Source organism: Chrysochloris asiatica, unplaced genomic scaffold (assembly GCF_000296735.1).
Source record: "Chrysochloris asiatica unplaced genomic scaffold, ChrAsi1.0 scaffold00450, whole genome shotgun sequence".
In the NCBI taxonomy this organism is placed as follows: Eukaryota; Metazoa; Chordata; class Mammalia; order Afrosoricida; family Chrysochloridae; genus Chrysochloris; species Chrysochloris asiatica.
Window position 1 is genome coordinate 582,352 of NW_006408968.1, and position 7,333 is coordinate 589,684.

Consider the following 7,333-nt stretch of genomic DNA (forward strand, 5'->3'; position numbering starts at 1 on the left):
AGTGAGCCGTCAGTAGACCCTCACAGGGCTTTGCGATGGTACTCAGCTGAAGCCACTTTGTAATCGCTGGCAGTAAACAGGGCTGCAAAATTCTTTGCCAGATAATTCAGAAAATCATGCAAATAGCCAAACAATAATGCAAGACTCTTCTCATCAAGGGGCCTATAGGCCAACATTGCTCCATTTCTTACAAATAATCTCAGGAGGTGTGGTGCATCAGGGTGGGCGATGAGGATTTCAGCGTACTGGGGCCTCTCAAATTTGTAGAGCAGCTGAGTGCCCAACATCACATTGAAGTATGCTTTTATCCCTGCCACAACTTCTTTAACAGCATATTCCTTATTGTCGACACTGCCTTGTGATCTCTTACAATTTGCATACTCTTCCAGAATGGCATCGACATTTTTCTTAGCTGAGAGCTGAAATAGCTGCTTCTACCTGGTAACCAAGTCCCAGTCCTCGAAGAGCCAGGCTTTTAATTCTTCAGGAATCTTCACTTTAACCTCCACTCTATTCTTAAATGCCTCCTCACTTTCAATGGTAGGATCAGCCCGGGCCCTTTTCTTCCGAGGTGGCTGAGGTGCTTCTCTGGTACTTCCACCATCTCCATTTCCAGGACTCTCTTGTTTGTTCTTCCTTGTCTTTCTCACAGATGCTGAAGGGGGTTCTCCGCAGAGTGACACCCCTCCCCCCCCATCTGCCGGGAATTGCTGGCTCCAGATTCTTCTGCTGAGGACTAGCTGTCTTCTTTCCAGAAGAGGCCCCTCTCTTCTTACTTCTCTGCATGTTGCTTCTAGTTGGCTTTTTGAAGTTGTCTTCTTCTGCAGATTGTTGTTCACGAGTCTGAGAACCCTGCTTTCTGGAACTCATTCAACCCTGTTTTTATTCCAACCAATCATCTTCTTTCTTCTTCCCCTTCCAAGAACTCCTAGGGCTTTCTCAGCTGGAATCTTAAAAGGTTTTCAGGGATAGTCTGGAAGGATGAAGTTGATATCCAAGATTCTGAAATGAGGGACAGTTCTGTAATCAGGATCAGATCTTCTGATCCTTACTCTAAAACTTAGCTTTTATGACAGTGACCTCCAGCCGTCATAGTTCAGCTTATTCTTTAATGTTCCAAACATGTTGAAAGGAAATTATTACATTTTAGGCAATCCTAAAGAAATTTTCTCTTAAAGTTGACCTACTATGCTTCCCTATATTTTCCTTCCAGTTTGTTGTCATTTTTGCCTACTGAAATAATACAGAACAAATTTTCTCACCTTTCATCTGACCTTGATTTTTTTTCTCATTTAATTCAGCAAGCATAGTGAGTATATGTATAAGACATTATGCCAGGAACAAATACATAGGCATCTGGAACATGTATGGATGAAAACACACAGTAACTCTCCTATGGAGCTTATGATATATGAGGGTTACTCAAAAATGATTCACACTCTGGTTATATTAAAACACCCGTCCATATCCGCAGCGGATGGCAACATTGAACGTGCACGTGAAATCATTTTGTTGAATAGATGAGTGATAATGGAGTATGTGGCAAATCATTTGCAAATAAGCCTTGGCTTTTATCCATGAAACTTGGATTTTGAAAAGTTTGTTCAAGATGAGTACCAAAACAACTTGTGGAAGAGCATAAACTTAAGTGTTTGAACATCTGCAAACAAAATTTGGACCAATACTCGAAGGAAGGTAAAAGTTTCATAAATTGTTACTGGTGATGAGACATGGATTCATAACTATGTGAGAGTAAACGACAAGAGTATCGAATGGAAACATCCTCATTCACTGACCAAGAAAATGTTCAAAAGTCAACTGTCAGCTGGAAAATTGATGCTTACAGTATTTATTCTAGGGTTTTCAACCTTTTACCTCATACTGTTCCAGTATTGGATCAGTATGAGGTAAAAGGTTCAGTAATCAACAGTGCTCACTAAAGAGCTGAAGCTTAAACTTTGGATTTTGGGTTAAATGCAGAAAACTGCTATCCAAGGGCATTATGGTCTTGCATGACAACGCACGTCCATACACCTCTGCCCACACTGTTGACACTCTGAAAAACCTTAGTTTTGAGGTGTTAAAGCATCTTCCCTGTAGCCCTGTTCTTGTTCTATGAGATCTTTTGGTCCCTTGAAAGCAACCCTTATAAGATGAGGATTCACCTCTGATGCATTTGTGGCCCACATTCAGCCTAAAACTTTATTTAATTAGGGAATACAAAAGCTTGTTGACAGAATGACAAAGTGTATTGAAAAGCAGGAAGAGTATGTTGAAAGTGATAAATTTGTCTTCTCTAAAAGTTGATTAAAATAAATGCTACAGCCAGAGTACACATAATTTTTGACTTAGAGAATGAGGAGAATGGAGTATACAAATGTTAAAAAAAGAGTAGATAAAAATATAACTGCTAAGTCTAAGAATTAAGGCCCTAAATTGGAAGCAAAAAGAAAATAATGAACATAGCATTCCTCACTTGCCAGCTCAAAACTTTGGTTCACCTATTGAGTAAATTTAAATGTGCTGTAGGATAAACATTGGAATCCTGGTGTGGTGCTGTGCGTTAATGCACCAGACTGCAAAGCCGTTTGAACTGCAAGGTGGGCGGTTCAAGCTCACGAGCTGCTCCTCGGAAACCCTATACAGGGTCACTATGGGTTGGAATCAATTCGACGGCACTTAACAGCAACAACAAGGGTAAGCATTGGACTGCTAATTACAGGTTCGTAGGTTCAAAACCACCAGCTGCTCCAGGAGAGAAAGATGAGGCTGTTTGCTCTTGTAAAGATTTATAGTTTCAGAAACCCTATATAGGGTCACTGAGTCTGAATTGACTCTGTCAGTGAGTTTGGTTTGGTATAGTAGAGGTAGATGGGTCTACTATTTTCTTCCCTTCCAGTTTCAAGAGTACTGGCCTTAATTAAGCTGAGCTCATGGAGATTTGTAGTAGTGGAGAGAAATTTCTCTCTTACCTTTGCTTACCTTTAACTCTCTTTATGTGGGGAGCCCAAAGAGACATGGGGTTTCTCATTTACTGGTTACTCTCAAAGCACATACAGTCCAGTCCCATATTTACTCTCAAAGCACAGATAAGTCCCACTTCCACTTTTCCCTTTTAGTTTCTGCAGGATTAGTGCTTAACTCTGTTTTCCTGCCTATTTTAGGAGTTTTTGAATTATAGATCCTATGCTGGTATGGCGTTCTAGGATCAATACTGGACTGTGAACCACAAGATTGGCAGTTTAAACACACCAGCTGCTCCTTGGATCCAATACAGGGTCACTGAGTCGGAACTGACTTGATAGCACTTAACAACAACAATAACAAATGCTTGTAGGAAGTTTCCCATTTCTTATAACATAAAGATGTTGTTGTTAGGTGCCATTGAGTCAGGTCAGACCCATAGGGACCCTGTATAGGGTTTCCTAGGAGCAGCTGGTGAGCTTAAACCACCAACCTAGCAGTTCAAATGGCTTTGCAGTCTGGCACATTAACCCACAGCACTACACCAGGACTCTATAACATAAAGGTAAGTTAGAATATATTTACTCATTGTGTTAATCTCTGAAAGTAAGGAGATTCTCCTTAACTCCCACTTTCCATTACTTCATTTTGGAAAGTCTTGGTGGTTTTGCATCTCTGCTCTATGCTTATTCTGAATTTTCCTTGGAAGAAAGGGTGGGTGGGGAGAGCGCTCCACTAGAGTAATGTATTTAACAATTAGTCATATAATTTACAAATATCTTCATGGAAGACAAGCTATTAGAATAGTGCTTTGTAATTTAAAAGGCCACCAACAGGAAAAGTCACTTTCATTTCATAGTAAGGCCAAATTCATTTCATAGTAAGACAGTTTTTCATATACACTATTTTGCATCCGTTCTGAAGGTCCTGTAATAAGTTCTAGGGATCTAAGTTTGTTATTTAATCTTGGACCTGCAGTTATTGTATGTGCTGTTCTTGTGACTTCTTTGTGCTATTTGGAGGTAACCAGATAAATCAGATGTTGTTGTTAAAGTGCAGTTGAGTAGTAGTTCTGACTCATACTGACCCTATGTTGGGTCTCTGAGGCTTTAAATCTTTGCTGGAGCAGAAATCTTTGCTCCTGTGGCGCTACTGGCGGCTTGAACTGCAGACCTTGATTTGCTGTCTGATGCTTATCGTATGGAACCACCGTGCTCCCACATATATCAGATAACTGTCTATTAATCTTTTACTTTTTACAGTAAAGTTAAACAGAAAACCACCCAAACGTTAATTAATATCAGGCCCAAAGCCTTGTAACTATTACCCAGGTTAAGAATTAGAACTTTCCCCCCCAACCTACATGCCCTTCCTTATGCTGCAGCAAATCACAACTCCTTCCCTGTGTCCCAAAATATCCATTATCCTAACTTTTACAGTAATTGCTTCCTTGTGTTTCTTTATAGTTTTAACACCACGTTGTATGTACTTAAGCATTACTTTACTCCTTTTCCCTTGTATTTGGACTTTAAGCTCTCTTCCATCCTTTTATTTCCTTATAATTCATCTGTTGAAGAACCTGAGTAGTTCAATCTATAGTTTCTGGACTTTGCTTAATACATACTCATGAAGCAATTCAGTACATTCCTTGTCTGTAGCATCTAAGCAGGGCATATTTTACAAGTGGTGGTGACATAGTGGGTTAAGTGTTGGACTGCTAACTGCAAGGTCAGCAGTTCAAATCCCTGTGTACAGTATATATTGGGAAGACAAGAAAAAGGTGCTTGGTTTTTTTTCGTTTTATGTACTTATTTTAAATATAAACTATCATCCATGAAGAGTAACCAAGTATGTTACAGTGTTCGCTGTTATCTGCTTCATTTAAGGATTACCCTTACTGATGCTGAAATTGTCCTGTTGTTGATTAATGAGAGGAAGACTCTTTAATTCGTTTCTGAATTCTTTGACCCAATCTAGGTGTTTTTGATAGCTCCTTGCTATTTGGTATAGCAAGATATCCATATCTCGCCTTGTATATTTCTTGACTCAAACTTAGACTAAGCCATTTTGTCTAAGAAGTCCCATTGTCTTTTTTTTTTTTTTTTTATGCTTTATTGTGAATTATGTGATAGTTTACATTGGAGGGAGGACATGATCCCGTCGTATATCATTTCCTTGTCATGGTTACAATTGATCCTGTCGTATGTCATTTCCTTGCCATGGTTACAATCCCTTCCATGCATCATCCATCAACCAAAGGGTATACCCCGCAAGCCTGCCCCCCAGTCATCCACATACAGCCTCTCTCCCTCTTGGGGTCCAAAGTCCCCAGCCGCTCCATCTCCCCACGTCATCGTCTCTGCATCCATCCCTGGCATCACTGCTTCTCTGGGTAGGGTTTCTTTTGTTCTCCGTTCTTCTCCTTTGACCCATTGTCTTTTAATGGGAAATGTTATTTGAATATTGTAATCTGTGTTAGGAATGCTCATTGCTGCTGGGTTGTTATGTAGATCCTTGAAGGAGATAGAAGTAGGAACTATGTGTGTAATCACATATTTATGATTAAAATATGTGAAATAGATTTTTATCTCATATCCATACTTACAGATAATACATTAGAAAATGTTTTAAAATATAAAAAATATATTTGAATATTTTAAATGTCATAGGAAAACATTATTACTTTCAATTCAAATTTAGGTTAACAAATTTTTTCAGTTAAACTTTTACCTCTGTGTCTTCTTTAATTATGGAGAGTCCTAGTTCTCAGGTACATGAGATGGTGGGATTCAAATTTCCCCTTATTACTCATTTCCTTGATCCCATTTTATATTAATAGTCACAGAATAACAATACTAATAATACCAACACTAATATGATTACTGCTACCACTTGTCTGTCAGTTTGTCATACTGTGATGGCTTATGTGTTTCAGTGATGCTAAAGACTATGTTACAGGTATTTTAAATACCAACAGGGTCACCCCTGGTGGAAAAGTTGCAGCGGAGCTTCCAGATGAAGATCAGACTAGGAAGAAGGAGAGGCAGACTACTTCTGAATGGTTACTCAATGAAAATTTTACAAATAGCAATGGAACATTGTTTCATAGAGTGCCTGAAAATGAATCACTCAGGTTGCAAGGCACTCACAATATGACTGGGAAAGAGTGACCTCCTCAAAGAGTTGAATAAAATGACTTGAAAGGAGCAAAGCTCTTGGGAACTTTATTTGCTGGCAGGGCACAAAATAAGAAGAAACAGTTGCCAACATCCTTTAATAAATTGGAACATGAATCTAGAAAAATTGGAAGTTGTCAAAAATGAAGTGGAATTCATAAAGACCAATATCCTAGTCATTTGTAAGCTGGAATGGACAGGTGTTGACCATTTTGAATCAGAAAATCATGACTTACTTTATGATTTACTTTGCGAGGATAAACAAACTGAAGAGGAATGACAGCACACTGTCAAAAAAAGCACTTCAAGATCTACCTTGAAGTACAGTGCTGTCTGTGATTGGAAAATATTCATATACCTACAAGAATTATCAGTCAATGCTATAATTATTTACATTTACATACCAACCACTAAAGTCAGTAATAATGAAATTAAAGAATTCTACCAACTTTTTCTAATGAGCTCTGGTAGCGTAGTGATTACTAATTGGCCTGCAAACCACAAGGTTTTGAAACTACCAGCTGTTTCACTGGAGAAAGATGAGGCTTTCTGCTCCTGTAAAGATTTATAGCCTCAGAAACCCTGTACAGGGTTGCTATGAGTCGGAACCAACTCCATGGCACATAACCACCACCACCAACAACTACTTTTAATCTGAAATTGATCAAACATGCAGTCAAAATGCATGGATAATTACTGGTGATTGGAATGTGAAAGTTGGAAACAAAGGATCAGTAGTTGGAAAATAAAGCTTTGGTAATAGAAACAGTGCTGGGTATCACCTGATAGAAATTTGCAAGACAGACTTATTAAATGCAGATACCTTTTTTCAAAAGCATAAAAGGTGAATGTCACCAGATAAAATACTAAAGAATAAAATTGACTACATCTATAGGAGGAGACAGTGGAGAAGCTAAATATCAGCCAAAAACAAGACCAGGGACTGACTGTGGAATAGACCATGAATTTACTCATATGCAAGTTCAGGCTGAAGCTAAAGAAAATGAAAACAAGTATGACCTGGAAGCCAAAATATGACCTTGAATATAGCCCACCAGAAGTTAAAGACCATTTCAAGAACAAATTTGATGCATTAGAAGCTAATGATCAAAGACAAAAGAGTTATAGGATGTCACTGAGAACATCATACAAGCAGAAAGCAAGAGTGCATTAAAAAGACTCCAAAACTTTTT

At 38.6% G+C, this 7,333-nt stretch overlaps 1 protein-coding gene and 1 pseudogene across 2 annotated transcripts in view; one reads left to right on the forward strand and one right to left on the reverse strand.

The window, feature by feature from the left end:
- CNOT6 (CCR4-NOT transcription complex, subunit 6) overlaps nt 1-7,333 on the forward strand; it is a 59,126-nt gene that overhangs the window by 1,418 nt on the left and 50,375 nt on the right. The window lies entirely within an intron of this gene.
- LOC102837823 lies at nt 21-870 on the reverse strand (annotated as a pseudogene).